The sequence below is a fragment of the Octopus bimaculoides genome, chromosome 3 (assembly GCF_046866305.1).
Source record: "Octopus bimaculoides isolate indiv1 chromosome 3, ASM4686630v1, whole genome shotgun sequence".
NCBI classification, from domain to species: Eukaryota; Metazoa; Mollusca; class Cephalopoda; order Octopoda; family Octopodidae; genus Octopus; species Octopus bimaculoides.
This window is the reverse complement of record NC_142930.1, coordinates 127,034,132-127,052,371: the sequence shown is the minus strand read 5'-3', so window position 1 is coordinate 127,052,371 and position 18,240 is coordinate 127,034,132.

Sequence of the window (18,240 nt, the reverse complement as noted above, 5' to 3'; positions counted from 1 at the left end):
AACGCCAACTCCAGTTTTTGACTGAGATTTATTTTATCCCCCCTGGGAGGTGAAAACCAAAGTCAACCTTGATGGACTCAAAATAATGAGCCAAGTAAACCAAAATGCTGCTCAGCATTTTGTCCAATATACCAGTGATCCCACCAACATTCTATTGATTTTTGTTAGCTTGCCTTCTATTTTACCGTGACCTTTCCATCTCCTGAGAGTATTTCTCTGACCTAAGCTTTTATACAGGGTGTCCACAAAGTCTGGGTACATGGAGTAAATAAAACCATGTCATAAACAAATATAAGAGATAATTTCTTAAAGCATGTGTTAATCATCATGTGGGTACATGGAGTAAATAAAATCATAATATAAACAATTAAATATTAGAAATAATAATTTCTTAAAGTATGTGTTAATCCCCATGTACCCAGACTTTGTGGACACCCTGTAGGTGTATCCATGGCTGTGTGGTAAGAAGTTTGCTTCCTAGCCACATGATTTTGGAAGCAAACATGTTTTGATGGTAATGGTAAGGATAGGCTGACAATGACAAGAGTGTGGTCGTGATGATACCATGTAAACAATCACACATGCAAAACAATATAATTGTAGAAATTCTACATAGGTGCAGGCGTGGCTGTGTGGTAAGTAGCTTATCAACCACATGGTTCCGGGTTCAGTCCCACTGCGTGGCACCTTGGGTAAATGTCTTCTACTTTAGCCTCGGGCCGACCAAAGCCCTGTGAGTCGATTTGTTAAACGGAGACTGAAAGAAACCCGTCGTATATATGTGTGTGTGTGTTTGTCCCCTGTAACTTAGCGGTTCGGCAAGAGACTGATAGAATAAGTACTAGGCTACAAAGAAGTCCTGGGATCAATTTGTTCGACTAAAGGCGGTACTCCAGCATGGCGGCAGTCAAATGACAAAAGAATCCTTGTTACTTAGCGGTTCAGCTAAAGAGTCCGTTGGAATAAGTATGAGGTTTAAAAAACGCAGAAATATTCTTTTCTACTCTAGACACAAAGCCCGAAATATTGGGGGGAGGGGCAGTCGATTAGATCGATCCCAGTACGCAACAGGTACTTTAATTTATCGATTCCGAAAGGATGAAAGGCAAAGTCAACCTCAGCGAAATTTGAACTCAGAACGTAACGGCAGACGAAATGCCTCTAAGCATTTCGCCTGGCGTGCTAACGTTTCTTATTTCTTTATTGCTCACAAGAGGTTAAACATAGAGGAGACAAACAATGGCAGTCAAAGGGATTTAGTCGATTACATCGACTCCACTGCGTAACTGGTACTTAATTTATCGACCACGAATGGACGAAAAGCAAAGTCGACCTCGGCGAACTCAGAACGTAACAGCAGACGAAATACTGCTAAGCATTTCGCCCGGCGTGCTAACGTTTCTGCCAACTCGCTGCCCTAGCAGAAATAAATATTGAGGCCGATTCATTCGGCTAAAATTCTACGAGGATGTGCCCCAGCATGGCCACAGTCTAATGACTGAAACAAGTAAAAGAGGAAAGCTAGATGACCAAACTGATAGGGGTCAGAAATAATTGTTGCCACAATAACAGTTGGGTAGAAAATATTCAAGAAGTTGGTAATCTCGTGGGTTATGAAGGGTTTCTCTGTTAGAGCAAAGAGTAGATTGTATGATACTTATGAACGAACTGTGATGCTGCATGGTAGTGAGACGAGTCTTCAACATGGAGGTTTTGCAAAAGCTAGAGAGAAAATGAGTGTGTGCACTCTACTGGATGTGTAATGCTAATGTGCAGTCATGAAATATTAGTTGACAGAGAGACACTGACTAAATGAAGAATCGCATGTAGTGTTGAAGAGAAGAGTGGAATGGTAGAGGTATATGGTGGGTGGAGAGTTGGTGGTGACTTGTTAAATTGGATGGAATTTGTGGAAGAGGAAAACCTTGGAAAACATCCGACGAAGTAATGGAGACTGTTTGCCACTTAAAAACCACTGGTGACGGTGTCGCGTAAAAAAAAGCACTTAGCACACTGTGTCAAATGGTTGGTGTAGGAAAGGGTATACAGCTGTTGGAGCCATGAAATAGAACCCTGTGCGGCTACTGACCTTGCCAGTTTGGAAAGCGGACGTTAAATGGATGACGATGGTAGTTACAGAATGTTGAATCTCATGAAGATAACAGACCTTGACGAGTGTCTCTTTGATGTCTCCTGCTCATTCGTACAAAGCATGGCGAAGTGGATATCAAATTGATAAAGGTGATGGAGATTGTGATGTATAATATTTATAATTAGGTCTCATGCCCAATATATGTTAAGCCTACATTGATTGTTTTTCTCCCTTCGTTATTCCCGTCCTTCTCCTATCATTGTACCATGACCTCTCCAATTTTTAGTACTCTTCCATGTCTCACACCACCCTCTCTCCACCACCATACCACCTGTCTTAACAAGCGATTCCTCTCTCTCTCTCTTTCCATTATATTTCTTTTGACACTCATATTTGGCACAAGGCCAGCAATTTGGCTAAGTCGATTACATTGGTACTTCTTTTACCGACTTCGAAAGGATGAAATGCAAAGTCGACCTCGACGGAATTTGAACTCGGAACGTCGCGACGGGCGAAACGCTGCTAAGCATTTTGCTCGGTTTGTTAACGATTCTGCCAGCTTGCTGCTTCACTATTAAACTCTGTTACTACTCTTTCTTTTACCATTACCCGTCTTTATTCTTATCCATTCCTCGCATTAATCTTTTATTACTCATTGATATAGATATCTCTTTCTCTCTCTCTCTCTCTCTCTCTCTCTCTCTCTCTCTCTTTCGCTTGCATCCTCTTTCTCTCCTTCCCCAACCAATCTCTCTACCCTCAGCACTCCACTCATGGTGTTTTCTGTTGAGTCTCCATGTCAACAACCGACATATAACTGCATCCGTCCACTACACTCTGTAAAGTGACCGACAAACGAACAGTGGGAAAGCAAGCTAGTCCGATAGCGTGGACGCCGTAGCCGTCATTCGTTCCTAAGGTGTTGAGGTCATGTCCGGAGTTTCAGTGGGAATACAAATTCACATGTGGTCCCTGGTCACATGCATACACACTTTGGGATAGTGTGATCCGTAGCATCTCATCCTGCCATCGATAGTCGACCGTCACAGAGGATTCACCCTCGAATATCGGGGCAGATGCAGCCTGGGTTTGAAGATGGTTCTAGAGACATGCTTTAACAAAAGCTAAGGGTTGTCTCACTTCCAGTGGTCTTCCAGCACGCCAGACACCAACCTGCAATCTCTGTGGGTGCTTGCTGTTATCTCAATATCTGGAGTAGCTGTACGGTTCTGTTAATATAGGGTGTCATTCTTACCACTTTACCATGATCCCTTAGCTTTAATACGCTGCACGGTTTTAACACCAGTACCCCAATACCCGGTCTCTTGCTACCTTTAGCAGAATTCACTTGAAGAGGTGTAATTTTACACGCCACTCGATTTAAATACCAGCACTCGGGCGCTGTGTACCTTTAACAAAGTTCACTGTAGAAGTGTGGATAATTCGCTGCCCGGTTTAAACATGAACATCCGGTTACTGGCTTTGTTTAGTAGCGTACATTTGTGGAGATGTGGCTACTGCACCACCTTGAGCTATTTTTAGCTATGTTCATGTGTGTGTATAGAGATAGGGATGCAGATAAACATGATATGGTTTGAAACATAATCATATAAATATATATAGAGAGATACATATAAGTTCATATATTCATACAGATAAACACACATATATATAGCGTATAAAACGTAGAACAAAGAAGAGAATACATAGTTTCTCAACTCGACAGCTGTTTCAAGAAGCCTGGAAATATGTAACCAACATAATGTTCATAATTACCAGATGGAATATGCAAAAAGTATGAGTATGCCACCAGTAAATAGTCACGTAGAGATATTACTTTAAGTCCTATCACAAACGATACTGAATGAAATGGCTGTCAGGTTCACACATTAAATACATCAGGAGAGATGAGGCCTATAGCTACCGGAGTCAAGAAGACCCCCACTCTCCGCCCCCAAATTTTCTCATATAAAGACAATTAACTCGGCACTGATTAAGCCTCAAGTTTTATGTTGCAAGATTTGTGTTAGAATCCTTGGAACTTGCTTGCAGCTCAACATTATGAAACAGGCAAGAACAGCAGAAGTCTGTGACTAATTGAAGATGTTCATTGAATGATGATAATGATATAACATACATATTGAGCACAAAGACATACATACATACATACATAATATATGAGTATATGCATATATATGTACATGTATGTACATACCTTTATCTACATGTATATATAGATGCATATCTGGGTACATGACGTTGCAAAAAAACATGGACAAAATGATAAACAAGGTACAGAAAACACACAGGCCACATAGAGAACATTTCCTTCATCAGCTGCCACCATTATAGCAGGCGTTTCGAAGAGTTAGGGCAGGACGCATCGTTATATATATATATATATATATAATTTAATATCATCTAGGTAAAAACCTTACGTGCATTTCAGAGCACCTCCTGTGATCGGCTACCATATGACATCATACAGTAACAATACTCCTTTTACTGGATATACACTCGGACATACGTTAGTGTACGCAGAATTCATACAACAACAAAAATTATAATACATAAAGATGGAATAGACAAGCTTTAATTCAAATCCAAATCATATATAATAATATATGTGAGACACTTAGCAACTAACAGCTGTTGCTAATGCACAGAAACAATCGTGAGTTGGATTAATGCCTGTTAATTCCATTTTATATATATATAGTCATCTGAAGATATACGTATAATATAAATTATATTTGTGTTTTGTAGCAGAAATGAATTGCATGCTTGTGCATAAGATTTCTGAGCTGAGAAAAATAATAACATTTTTAATTTTACAAATTCATTGGTAAGCACGCAATCTCACCAAGCAACATTAATTAAATTGCTATAATGCATTAATTAAGCAGATAATTATTACACTTTAAATATAGTAAAACACTAAGATGTCACTGGGTATAATGTTTTAAATTTAATAAAATTTCTTACCGTGCATCTTACTTAGCAAGTCGATTCTGCTTTGCTTTCGAAATTTCATAGAATTTTGAATGAGACTGACAACGTGGCAATTCTTAATTGGTTTGCAGGATTAATATCCACAAGTCTAGCACGCAAGTGGTTCTTGACAAATTTTGACGTTAAAAGAAATGGTTCAGTTTGGTAATTGCTAAGAAAACAATGATGCAATTTTCAGTATGACATTCTTCAAAAGAGGCTGCATTTCCATTATCTTCATCGGATTTATAAAATTCCAAAATAGATAAAGTAATAATAAATTTGGATATTAAATGAATTAAATTTAGTTCTGAGAAATTAGGAGATTCAAGCGGCAGTACATCAGCAAGAAGTTCGAGCACTTGGTTTCATAAATCTGGAAACTTCTCGAAGTAATCTGAATGGTAGGGTCTGAAAACAAACAATCCCGATGATAATAGGTGTCTTAGGTATGGTGAAAAATCATACAGACCAATACATGACCAACGCCCCGGGAGTTACAAATATATATAACACATAATAGTAATACTAAGGACTACGTACATCATGCGTAGAGCATTTTCAATACAGTAAAAATTCCAATATGAACACAAACCGCAGTACATACTCAAAACCCACAAAACTGTACACGATAATGCAATGAAGACACGCAAAAAAAAATAAATAAATAAATAAATAAAAAAAAATAATAAGACTACTGAATAATCATGATAGTGATTCCAAATGCTGGTACAAGGCTAGCAATTTCGGGGTCGATTACCTCGACCTCGGTACTCAACTGGTACTTATTTTATCGACCCCGAAAGAATGGAAAGCAAAGTCGACCTCGGCGGAATTTGAGCCCAGAATGTAAAGACAGAGTAAAGCATTTTGCCCGCTCACCGCCTTGATAATAATAATTTCTTTTATTGGCCACAAGGGCCCAAAACATGAAGAAGGACAATAACAAAGGAGACAACACAGAACAGAGGTGGGGGTTTACGTCGATGATGGGGAGTTACTGCAACATTACAGGATACATAAATAGAAATTTGAAAAATGGATAATTAGTAAATAAATAGAATCTGTAATATCAGGGTTTTCCACTTAAGATAATCCGGGTTAAACCCCACATAAAAGATTAAAAGAGATTGGAATTGAAGTTTACAATGTCAACCTGCAAAAAGTGTATCATCCTATAATTTGCAAGAACCCTACGGAAGAATTTAGAAGACTTTAGACTTTAGACTTTAGACTTGTCACCGAATATCAAGATAAAATAACTGGCATGCAGTAGCATAATAATAATAATAATAATAATAATAATAATAATAATAATAATAATAATAAGGAATAGCACCGGGCTGAATAACAACATGGATGTGCTACACCGGGCTCCCTATACAAAAACATATCTAATCCAATAACATCGATGGAATTAGCCAAAAGAACCGGTGGAAGATTTGAAGGAAGCGGTCTTTTAACGAAGATAATTTTTTTAAGAATATTTTTTATTCTTAAAAAATGAAATTTCACTGCAATACAAAGGACCTCCTATGCACGATGTCTCAATGAAACACGTGCGATCACACACGCAAAACCAACACCGGAAAGTTTACAAACTATAAAAAAAAAAAAAAGAAATGGAACAAAATAGTAAGTACATATATTGAATAATTACGCATACACTTGAACGTGTACACAATGATATATACGTTTTGATACCCATAGAACTACACATGCATCTTAATGTTTACAGAACTACGTAAAAATCACAGGACACACTTACGGATACGAAAACACATATCACAAACGAAGCAAAACCAAAACTTTTTTTCTTTCTTCTTTGTTTATTTTCATTTTGTGAACAAATACAGACAGTGAACCATTCATAAGTTTAAAACGCCACACACACACAAAAATACACTATGCCTGGAGATAAATCTATCAACAAAAAAAATACAGATGAATACCGATCTGCTAGCCTTAAAAAGCTACGCTACGAGCAATGTTTACATGCTGAGAACTCGGTGACGGTGTTGTCTCAAAAAACTGACCCTAAACAGACAAATCCGTCCCCGAATGTCAACGCCAAAGCTCGTCATGCCTCAATGATAACAAGGCAGATCACAAACCAGAGTGGTTATCGACCGAATCACAAAGGGCCACTCACTCGAAATAGATCTGCTAGCCTTAAGAAGCTACGTCACGAAAGCTCGGAGACGGTGTTGTCTCAAAAAACTTACCCTAAACAGACAGATCCGTCCCCTAGCGTCAACGTCGAAGCTTGTTATGCCTCACTGTTAATAAAACAAAATATAAACCGCAATGGTCATAGACCGGATTATAAAGGACCACTTACTCGGATAATGAACCAGATCCGAGACGAGAAATCTGCTACTGGTTCAAATCTTCCCGACACACAGGAGCTGGAAGTACCCCACAACCGGAATATTCCAACAGATGGCCATCCATGCTCGTCATCAAATAACCAAAAGAAAAAGAATGAAAAATGGTCTAGGGAAGATAATAAAGAAGTTCTTAGAGCCTTCTACCGTGCCATATATTTCCCTACAGATAAATCTAATACTGTACAAACCTACTTAAACTGGAGACAGAAACACCTTGCAGTAAGACCCTACATAGACAGTAATAAACTTGCCAACGTCAGAAGAAACATTATAAAAAAAAAATTACTAACTGAAGTAGAGATTGACCAAATTAAGCAAGCAGTAAAGGATAAAAAGAATGAAACTGCAGCTAAAGAAGATACTACAGAGGAAATAATTATAAACCAGCCCATGGCTGATGAAAATACAGTAATAATTGAAAGAGTTAAGGTAACTGATAGGCAAAATAAAATACTCTCTGAACCAACCATAAACACTAAGGCAGGTGAAAATCAAATAGATGAAGGAAGTCATACAGAAATCGACGCAACAGAACTACATGATCTAAAAAATCAAATCATGATTGAATGGCTGAAAATTAAAGAAACTAGTATGAATGAACGCGACACTCTCCCCAAAATTCGCAATTCTAACCAAAACCTGAAAATAATTGGTAAAATCCGCCTTGCACTTAAGGATATAATTTCAGCTAATGATGTTGATATTACAGATCTCAACCACCTGTACTATGCATCCGCAAGAATCTCAACGATTCTATGTGGTGAAAAGATTAGAAAAAGACAACACTCCCACAAAAAGCCTTCTTGGCAAGAACGCATTCAACACCAAATTAAGCTGCTTAGATCTGACATAGAATGTTTGAAAAACCTTAAATTTGACAAGAGTATCAAACCTACAAAGACCCAAAAACTAAAGAAAAAATATAACATGAAAACCATAGTTGACATTGATGCCACCATAGAAACCATCAAGCAAAAGGTATGTGCTAAAGCTGCCCGCATAGCAAGGTATGAAAAGCGTGTTAAATTCTTCCGAGATAATAACATGTTCAAAAATAACCCCAAAAATTTCTACAGGAAGATAGGGAAAACACCAGTAACAATAAAGTCTGTCCCATCAAAAGAAGAAGTGCAAGAATTTTGGAATAAAATCTGGGCAGAAGATAAAACACACAATGAAAAGGCCCCTTGAATTGATAGAATAGCTACAGACCTAGACTCCTTAGAGGAGCAAAAGTGGGAGGGGGTCAGGGTAGAAGATATAAGATCTGCTCTCAGGAGGTCAAGCAAATGGAAGTCTCCAGGAAAGGATAAAATTCCTAACTTCTGGTTGAATGCCTTCCCAGAAAGCCATGAACTGCTAACAAAACTTTACAACGATGTTTTGCAAAATCCTAGTTTGATGCCCTCTTGGCTAGTTAATGGTTTAACATTCCTGCTTCCAAAAAATGAGGAAACAAACGAACCAAAAAATTATCGCCCCATAACCTGCTTAACAACAATGTATAAGACGCTAACATCTGTCCTAACCGAGTACACCTATAGTTTTTTAATAGAAAGTAGCATATTCCCTAATGAGCAAAAGGGATGTAAACGTGGATCTTATGGTTGTAAAGATCAGCTACTCATCAATAAGATGATCTTAGAAGATTGTCACAAGCGACACAAAAACTTGTCAATAGCCTGGATAGACTATAAAAAGGCCTTTGATAGCCTACCACATAGCTGGATTAGGAAATGTCTGGAAATGTATAAAATAGCTCCTACTCTGCGAAACTTTTTATCTGTAAGTATGAGATCATGGAGAACCACACTGATGTTGAACAATGACAATGAATCTCTAAATGCTGGAGATGTAAGAATTTCATGTGGCATTTTCCAGGGTGACTCACTATCACCACTCCTCTTCTGTCTAGCCCTAATACCGCTCTCAAAATTGCTCAATGACGCACAGTATGGTTATAAAATATTTGATAAAAATATAAATCATCTCATTTACATGGATGATTTAAAGCTCTTTGCAAAAAATGACCAACAACTCAAAGGCCTACTAGCGATTGTTAAACAATTCAGTGATGACATCAGGATGCAATTTGGCCTTGATAAATGTGCAAAAGCTATCTTTATCAAAGGAAAAATGACAAATACATCTAATGTGAACCTTGACCAGCAAAATGTCATAAAAGAGTTAGAACCAGCGGAGAGCTACAAATACCTAGGGGTAATTGAAGGGGACAATATCAAGCACTCAGTGATGAGGGAAAGGATCAGAAGAGAATGTTATCGCAGGGTGAGAGCAATACTGAAGACAGAGCTGAACGCGAGAAACAGGATCGAAGCGATCAATGCTCTAGCCATACCAGTCGTGACTTACAGTTTCAACATCGTTAACTGGTCAATTACTGAAATATGTAATGTTGACAGAAAAATACGAAAACTGTTGACAATGCATAGAATGCACCACCCTAAGGCAGATATAGAACGTCTTTATCTGCCAAGAAAAGAGGGAGGTCGAGGACTACTACAGCTGGCATTATCAATGAAGGTAGCCACAATTGGCCTAGACACCTATATGAAAAACTCTGAGGACTGGATGCTAAAACTTGTCTTAAAATATGAAAGCAAGAAAGCATCTTACTCAGTAACAAAACAGGCAAAGGAATATCTAAGTGAATTCCAATTGCAACAAATTCAAGAATTAGACGAACTAGAAACACCTACAGAAAAAGCTAAGCGCTTGAAAACCCGTGCTAAAATTGCTGCCTTAGCTATTATGACTGAAAAATGGCATGGAAAACCTCTCAATGGCAAATACCCAAAGAGAGCGAATAATGCAGATATTGACAAAGCCCTTACCCACCAATGGTTAATGGCCTCTGGATTGAAATCAGAAACAGAGGGGTTTATCATAGCAGCCCAAGATCAATGCCTACCTACAAAGAACTACCAGGCCAACATATTAAAGAACGGCAGCTCCCCATTATGTCGTATATGCCAACAACAAAATGAGACCATCGATCATGTTGTCTCCATGTGCAGTCTGCTTGCGCCTACAGAGTATCTCAACAGGCATGATAGAGCTGCACAATATATTCACTGGGTAATATGCAAAAACCTGGACTTGCCCCATGATAAAAACTGGTGGGAACACAAACCACCCCCAGTACTTGAAAATGATCACATTGCACTCCTCTGGAACTTCACCATTCAAACTGACAGAAAGATAGACGCAAATAGGCCAGACATCATACTGAAAGACTTCAGACAAAAATCATGCCTCCTCATTGATATGACTGTCCCAATTGATATAAACGTATCTGTCAAGACCTACCAAAAACTGAGCAAATATAAAGATCTTGAAATAGAAATTAGCAAAATGTGGAATCTGAAGACGAAAACAATACCTATTGTCATAGGTGCCCTGGGAATGACAGCGAAACGGGCTGATTACTACCTAGCTCAGATACCAGGAAACCCCAAAATGGCTGAAGTCCAAAAGATAGTGCTCATGGGAACTGCCCATATCCTACGTAAAATACTGTCTATGTGATCTCAAATTTTAAAGCAAACATAATTTTCTTATGGTTTCTTAAACATTCACTTGAACAAAACTGTACAAATCCAAATATATGGTACCCTAGGCATAACATCTACATGAACTTCTAACTTGTTGTCTCTTGAGGTCTCTGGGTGAGACTTGGATCCAACTTGTACAAATGCAAAACAAAAGTCAAACATAAAATAATAATAATAATAATAATTATTATTACTATTATTATTATTATTATTATTATTATTATTATTATTATTATAATCCTTTCTACAAGGCCTGACATTTTCGGGGAGGGGTAAAGTCGATTACATCGACCCCAGCGCTCAACTGATACTTATTTTATTGATAACGAAAGGATGAACAGCAAAGTCGACCATGGCAGATTTTAACTCAGAACGTATAGACGGGCAAAAGGCAGCTAAGCATTTCATCCAGCGTGCTAATAATAATAATAATAATAATAATAATAATAATAATAATAAATGCCCTGATGCAACCGGCTCTCATGGCTTCTCATCTTAACTGATTCGAAGTGTTATCATGTACATTGTTTTGTCTAGGTATAAAAGATGGGCGACAGCAAATATTCTGCTCAATACCGCAAGGTTTGCTTGTCACTTGTTTGACCTTAACCAGTTGAGCATGTCCCTTGGTGGCTGACGATATGTGCATCTCTGATCACGAGCAGAAGTAGTGGGGGAGCATCATAGCCATATGTTGAGAAGAATTCTTTGGGTTTGGATAATTCACCTTTCATTTCAAACATGCAGCTTTCGACCTAAAATATCATTTTTAGTTCTCTAATTCAATAAAGGGAATAACTTGAAAAATCCACGAAGACTTTCATGTCATCTTCCAGTTCATAGAAGTAACTGAGCATGCGTCCTTTGCTTTAACAGCAAAACACAATAACAACAAAATTAGACCCTTCCTAGGCGAGCAAGGAAATTGAAAAATGGTTGGAAAAGGTAAGAATTAAAATGAAAATAAAGCACATTCAGTTGACAGCATAACTCTGCAAAGTTCTGGTGACTTGAAAAGAATATAATCACTTTTATTTACGGTAAGTGAACAGCTGGTAAGTCAATGACATCCCCAGCAACAAGCTGAGTATGTTAGACAATACTATTAAAATCAATGAGAACAGATATGTTTGTAGAGTTACGAAAAGAAGAACGGTGTAAGATCCAACTGCTATAGTAAAGATACCAATGATTTCACGTACGTGGATGATCTCAAGTTCTATGCTGCAAATGATAAACAACTGGAAACACTACTACAAATAGTACACGGAGTTACTAAGGAAATCAATGAAATTCGACAGAAAAATATGCCAAAGCAGCCTTGATAAGAGGGAAACAAATTTAAGAACACTATCAAACTAGATAAAGAAAGCAAAATAAGGGAACTAGACCAAATCCAGACATACAAATACTTGGGAATCAATGAACTAGACGGGTACAATAAACACAAATGAAAAAAAAAAGATAAAGGAATGATACAGGCGAAATAGATTAATGCTTAAAACAGAGCTAATGTAAAAAACAAAGTAATAAGCATCCATACTCTAGCTGTCCCAGTTATAAATTAGGATAATAATAATCTTAATCAAAAAGTAAATAACTAGCCAAGCTAGACAGAAAAACAAGAATAATGAATGCATTTAAGATACATCACCCAAATTTGACTACATGATTATATATGCAACGAGCTGAAGGCGGTAGATGCTTATACAACTAGAAAACTGCTATAAAATATTCACCATAGGACGACAGAAATATCGAATTCAGAATCTAGGGGAAATGATAAAAATATCCACAAATCACGACTACAGTAAAAAAAAACAACTTTTTTCTGTCTTCAAGGAAGAGGTCATAATACTTGAAGAATATGAAGAAAAAGAAGAGACAACAACTGTAAGGCAGCTAAAATCTAAGCTAAAACTTGAACTACGAAATACAATGATAAAATGATGGCAAGAAAAGTTCTTACATGGCAAATGCCGCGAAAAGATAAATAGAAAAGAAATAGACAAAGTTAAATCACAACAATGGTTGAGAAACGTAGGAGTCAAAGCAGAGACTGAAGGGACACAAGTCCAATGCCAGCAGAAACCACAAAAAAAAACAAAAAAAAAAACAGTGAAATAGAATACAATAACTAACTTCAGAATATGTCGTAGTGGTGGTGGTGTGGAAGAAACAACAAATCATATTGTCATTTATTACTTAGTCTTTGTCAGGAAGAAATATATCCCGCTTACACGACAGAGTTGGTACCGATATACACAGGAATTTGTGCTAACACAATGGAGTGACAACAGGAAAAAGATGGTATAAGCATGTCCCAGAAAGGGTCTCAGGAAATGACAAAGCAACCATATACTGGTATATACCAATACAAACAGATAGAGAAATTAAGGCTAATAGACTGGATATAGTCATCGAAGATCAAGAATTTTTTTTAAAAAAGCTTCAAATCAATGAATCAGTCCAAACAAAAGGCAATGTGTATCTAAAAGAAATGGAGAAAGTGTCGAAATGAAAGATATAGAAAGAGAAATAACCTGAGTATAGGTCCTGGAAACAGAAACAATCCCACGCACTTACCACTTAACCAGCGCTGGATTAACCATTAAGCAAAATTAGCAAGGGCACGTTTGTTTTGTTATGCATGCTCAAATCATTCTTGTCTACTCTAAGCACAAGGGCGAAATTTTTGAAGAGGAGGCCAGTCGATTAGATCGACCCCAGTACGCAACTGGTACTTAATTTATCGACCCCGAAAGGATGAAAGGCAAAATCGACTTCGGCGGAATTTGAACTCAGAACGTAAAAGACTGACGAAAGCATTCTAAAATTATTACCATATTTATTCCATCTTCTTGCGTGGTTGATGTTTCTGGGGTTAGTGTTGAATAATTATAAGCATGCATAACTTCGATATATTCCTCCTTAGTCCATTTCTGTCTTTGAGATAGGTTTGGTAGTTGATCCTGAGAGTCAGTTTCGGGAATATTCCTGGTTTGATTTGTTACAGGTTCTTGAGGAAATTGGTCCTGGTTTAACGAGCTCAGTGTCAGAACCTAAGGTCACTGATGAACGCGTTCTTCGAACGACACGGGTTCTAGTGAGTATTTCCATGGTTGGTATCCAAGGCCGTGCTATAAGCGCACAAGATTAACCAATTGTCTGGTTCCTTGAGTAAGGTTATTATTATTATTATTATTATTATTATTATTATTATTATTATTATTATTATCATTATTATTATTATTATCATCATCATCATCATGATCATTATTATAGTAGACGTCGTACAGTATACAATATTGTGAGGTTATTGATTAAAGACTTTGTACTGTGTCACAACAAGGACCTCAGACAGAGATCCCTTATTATTATTATTATTATTATTATTATTATTATTATTATTATTATTGAGTGAGAGAGCAGTGCATGCCATCAAAGTGACACTGGGGTAAAATATACGAAGCCCATTATACCCATCATGACTACCCGTCTGATAAGGGTACACCAGGCACATGCATCACAACCATATGTGCGCGACATGGTGATCTCATATCAAGATAAACAGCGCATGACCTCGCAGATGGGGCCCAGCTAGAATTTTCTTCAGGTCGAGTAGCCCATTCCGCTCAAAAGGTTTGTTTAAGGATGTTGCGCAAAACACTCATGTTTCCAAAGGTAAATTATTCAACTCTCCAAGAATTCCTCTCAACACATGGCTATGATGCTCCCCCACTACTTCTGCTCATGATCAGAGATGCACATATCGTCAGCCACCAAGGGACATGCTCAACTGGTTAAGGTCAAACAAGTGACAAGCAAACCTGTGGTATTAAGCAGAATATTTACTGTAGCCCTTCATTTATACCAAGACAAAACAATGTACATGATAACACATCCAATCAATTAAGATCAGAAGCCATGAGGGCAACTGCCTGGTACTGCACCCGGGCATTTATTTTTATTATTATTATTATTGTTCAGTAGTTTTATTTTTATAACGTGCTTTCACTTCACTACCGAGCGCAGCTCTGTGCGCCTTGGGTATGTGCTGTGGTTTCCTGTGGTGCTCTTATGTTTACTGTATTGAAAGTGTTTTGCGTAGAATGTGTGCAGTACCCAGTAGTGCAATTTTCTGTATGTTATATATATTTGTAAGTCCTGGTGTTTTTGTTATGTATTTGTCTGAATATTTTTTTATTATACCTAGGGCACCTACTATGATAGGAATTGTTTCTGTTTTTAGATTCCACATTCGAGTTATCTCTATTTCCAGGTCTTTGTATTTTGAAAGTTTTTCCATTTCTTTTAGAGAAACGTTGTCATCTGCTGGTATTGATACATCAATTAGAAAGCATTTTTTTCTTCATGATCTTTGACAACTATATCTGGTCTATTTGCCTTAATTTCTCTATCTGTGTGTATTGGCATATCCCAGAGTATGGTTGCTTTCTCGTTTTCTGTGACCTTTTCTGGCGTGTGTTTATACCATCTTTTTTCTGTTGTTATTCCATAGTGTTGGCATAGCTTCTAGTGTATATAGGTCCCAGCTCTGTCGTGTCTGTGAATATATTCCTTCTTAGCCAGGACTGGGCAGCCAGAGATAATATGATTTATTGTTTCTTGTCCATCTCCACATATTCTACAGTTACTTGTTATATTTCTTTTCATTATGTGTTTTTGGTAATTTCTGGTGGGGAGGCTCTGGTATTGTGCAGCAATTAAAAATCCTTCAGTCTCTGCTTTGAGTCCTGAGCTTCTCAGCCATTGCTGGGATTATTATTATTATTATTATTATTATTATTATTATTATTATCATTATTATTATTATTATTATTATTATTATTATTTTATGCAAGCTGGCAGAGTTGTTACTGCGTCTGAAAAATCTGTCTTAACGATTTGAATAACGTGAAATGAAGTACCTTGTTGAAGGACATGCAACAGGAATTGAACCCACGACTTTATGATCGCGAGCCGAGTACTCTAATCACTAGGCCACACGCTTTCACAAAATAAATCCAAGTTACACACCAGAAGAAAGGGGGAAAAGGTGCAGAGTGGAAGCTTTTGGGTGGATTAAATAAAGTGCTGGAGGTCAGTGGATATGATATTTTGTCCACAGTTTCGTATTTCACGCCGTGATATTGCATTTTATTTTTTTCTTACTTGCAGACATGTTTTCTTAAGTCTTGATACTTGCTCGTTCTTGTTCTGCTATGTCCATATTTGGTTAAATGTTTGGAAAAGAAAGCGAGAAGTGAATGGACGAAAGAGCGAATGAAATAGTTTGCTTAGAATTCTTTTATCACTAAGCAAAAAGAAATAAAAAATTTGGGGATAAACAAGAAATGTATTGATCTCGTTTATAGACAATCACACGGATTCGTGTGGGCGGGGGTGGGGACGGAGCAGGGAAGATTGGGGTCGGATTTGTGAGATTCGTGTTTTTCTCAAAAGAGTCATCGACTTAAAAAGAAACGAACTGCCTTCCACTGAAATTCGAAACCGCATTGTAACATTTTATTCTTCCTCTACACTTGCCATGGCTGTTAAAAATATTGGTTTTGATTAAAAACCGCAGAAGAAACCCCCCAAAAAGCAATAACAAATTATGTATGTAGTGATGTTCATGCCTCTTCGAGTGCTTTAGTGATCTGAATGAAGTAGAGTATTGTTATACGGTGCTTAAAACCATTTCTTGAATTTGGTTCAAAAGTTATTCTGTTCGAATTCTCTAAACTTTCGCAATTCAAGTATTTTTTCTTTAACCCCAGGCCAGATCCAATTAAGTATACACTTTGCTGTGCTTTAGAGATAGTGTGCGTGTGTGTGTCTGCGTACGTGTGCGTGTGTGTTGTGTGTGTCTGTATTTATACGTATGTATGTATATGTTTATGTGTATATACGTATATGTGTGCGTGTGTAAAAGAACAAAAGAGAATGGAAATAAGGAAGTTAATAATTGTTTATTACTAACAAATTGGTCATCTTCGCTTCTTACAGCCGTTTCAATTAATATTCAATAATTTAATTACAAATTTGTACATTAAATTTACATTTATGTGACATGAGTATAATTTCATCAGAGAAAAAAAAAAGCTGTACCTTTGGATGTTATAAATGGACCTAACAATTCATTTCAGCGGACTAAATGTTACAGTTTATGATTTGTATTATTATATGCTCGGGTGAAGAGTTTACAGGTTGAGTAGAATATGATTAGTGATAAAGTAAAATAAATGGAACTACAACAGTCAATAAATTAGATAGAGATGATTGAGAGAAGATGAATATATAAATAAGGTAATTTTATAGTTAATAAAAGAATAAAATATTCATTTATTAGGTATAAATAAAATTATAAAAATTTGTATATAGGCGCAGGAGTGGCTGTGTGGTAAGTAGTTTGCTTTCTAACCACATGGTTCTGGGTTCAGCCCCACTGCGTGACACCTTGGGTAAGTGCCTTCTACTACAGCCTCGGGCCGACCAAAGCCTTGTGAGTGGATTTGGCAGACGGAAACTGAAAGAAGCCTGTCGTAATATATATTTATATATATGTGCGTATATATATATATATATATATATATATATATATATATATATGTGTGTGTGTGTGTGTGTGTGTGTGTGTGTGTGTGCGTGTGTGTGGGTATGTCTGTGTGTCTGTGTTTGCCTCTCCCACCCACCCCGCCCACCAACACTTGGCAACCGACGCTGGTATGTTTACAACCCCGGAACTTAGTGGTTCGGCAAAAGACACCGATAGAATAAGTAATAGGCTTACAAAGAATTAGTGTTGGGGTCGCTCCAGCATGGACGCAGTCAGATGACTGAAACAAAGAAATGAGTAAAAGAGAAAAAAAAGAATATATATTCTTTTAGACTTTTAGTATTTTTTTTGTTTCACATACGCTCACATACACACACAGATACACATACACTCCTATATACATATACGTGCACACACACACACGTATAAACACACACATATATGCATTCTTCATGCATGCATTATATATGTATGTATGTATGTATGTATGTATGTATGTATGTATGTATGTATACATATATATATATATATGAAGAATGCATATATATATATATATATATATATATATATATGTATGTGTGTGTGTGTGTGTGTATGAGTGTGCATACGTATTTATACATGTATGTGTAT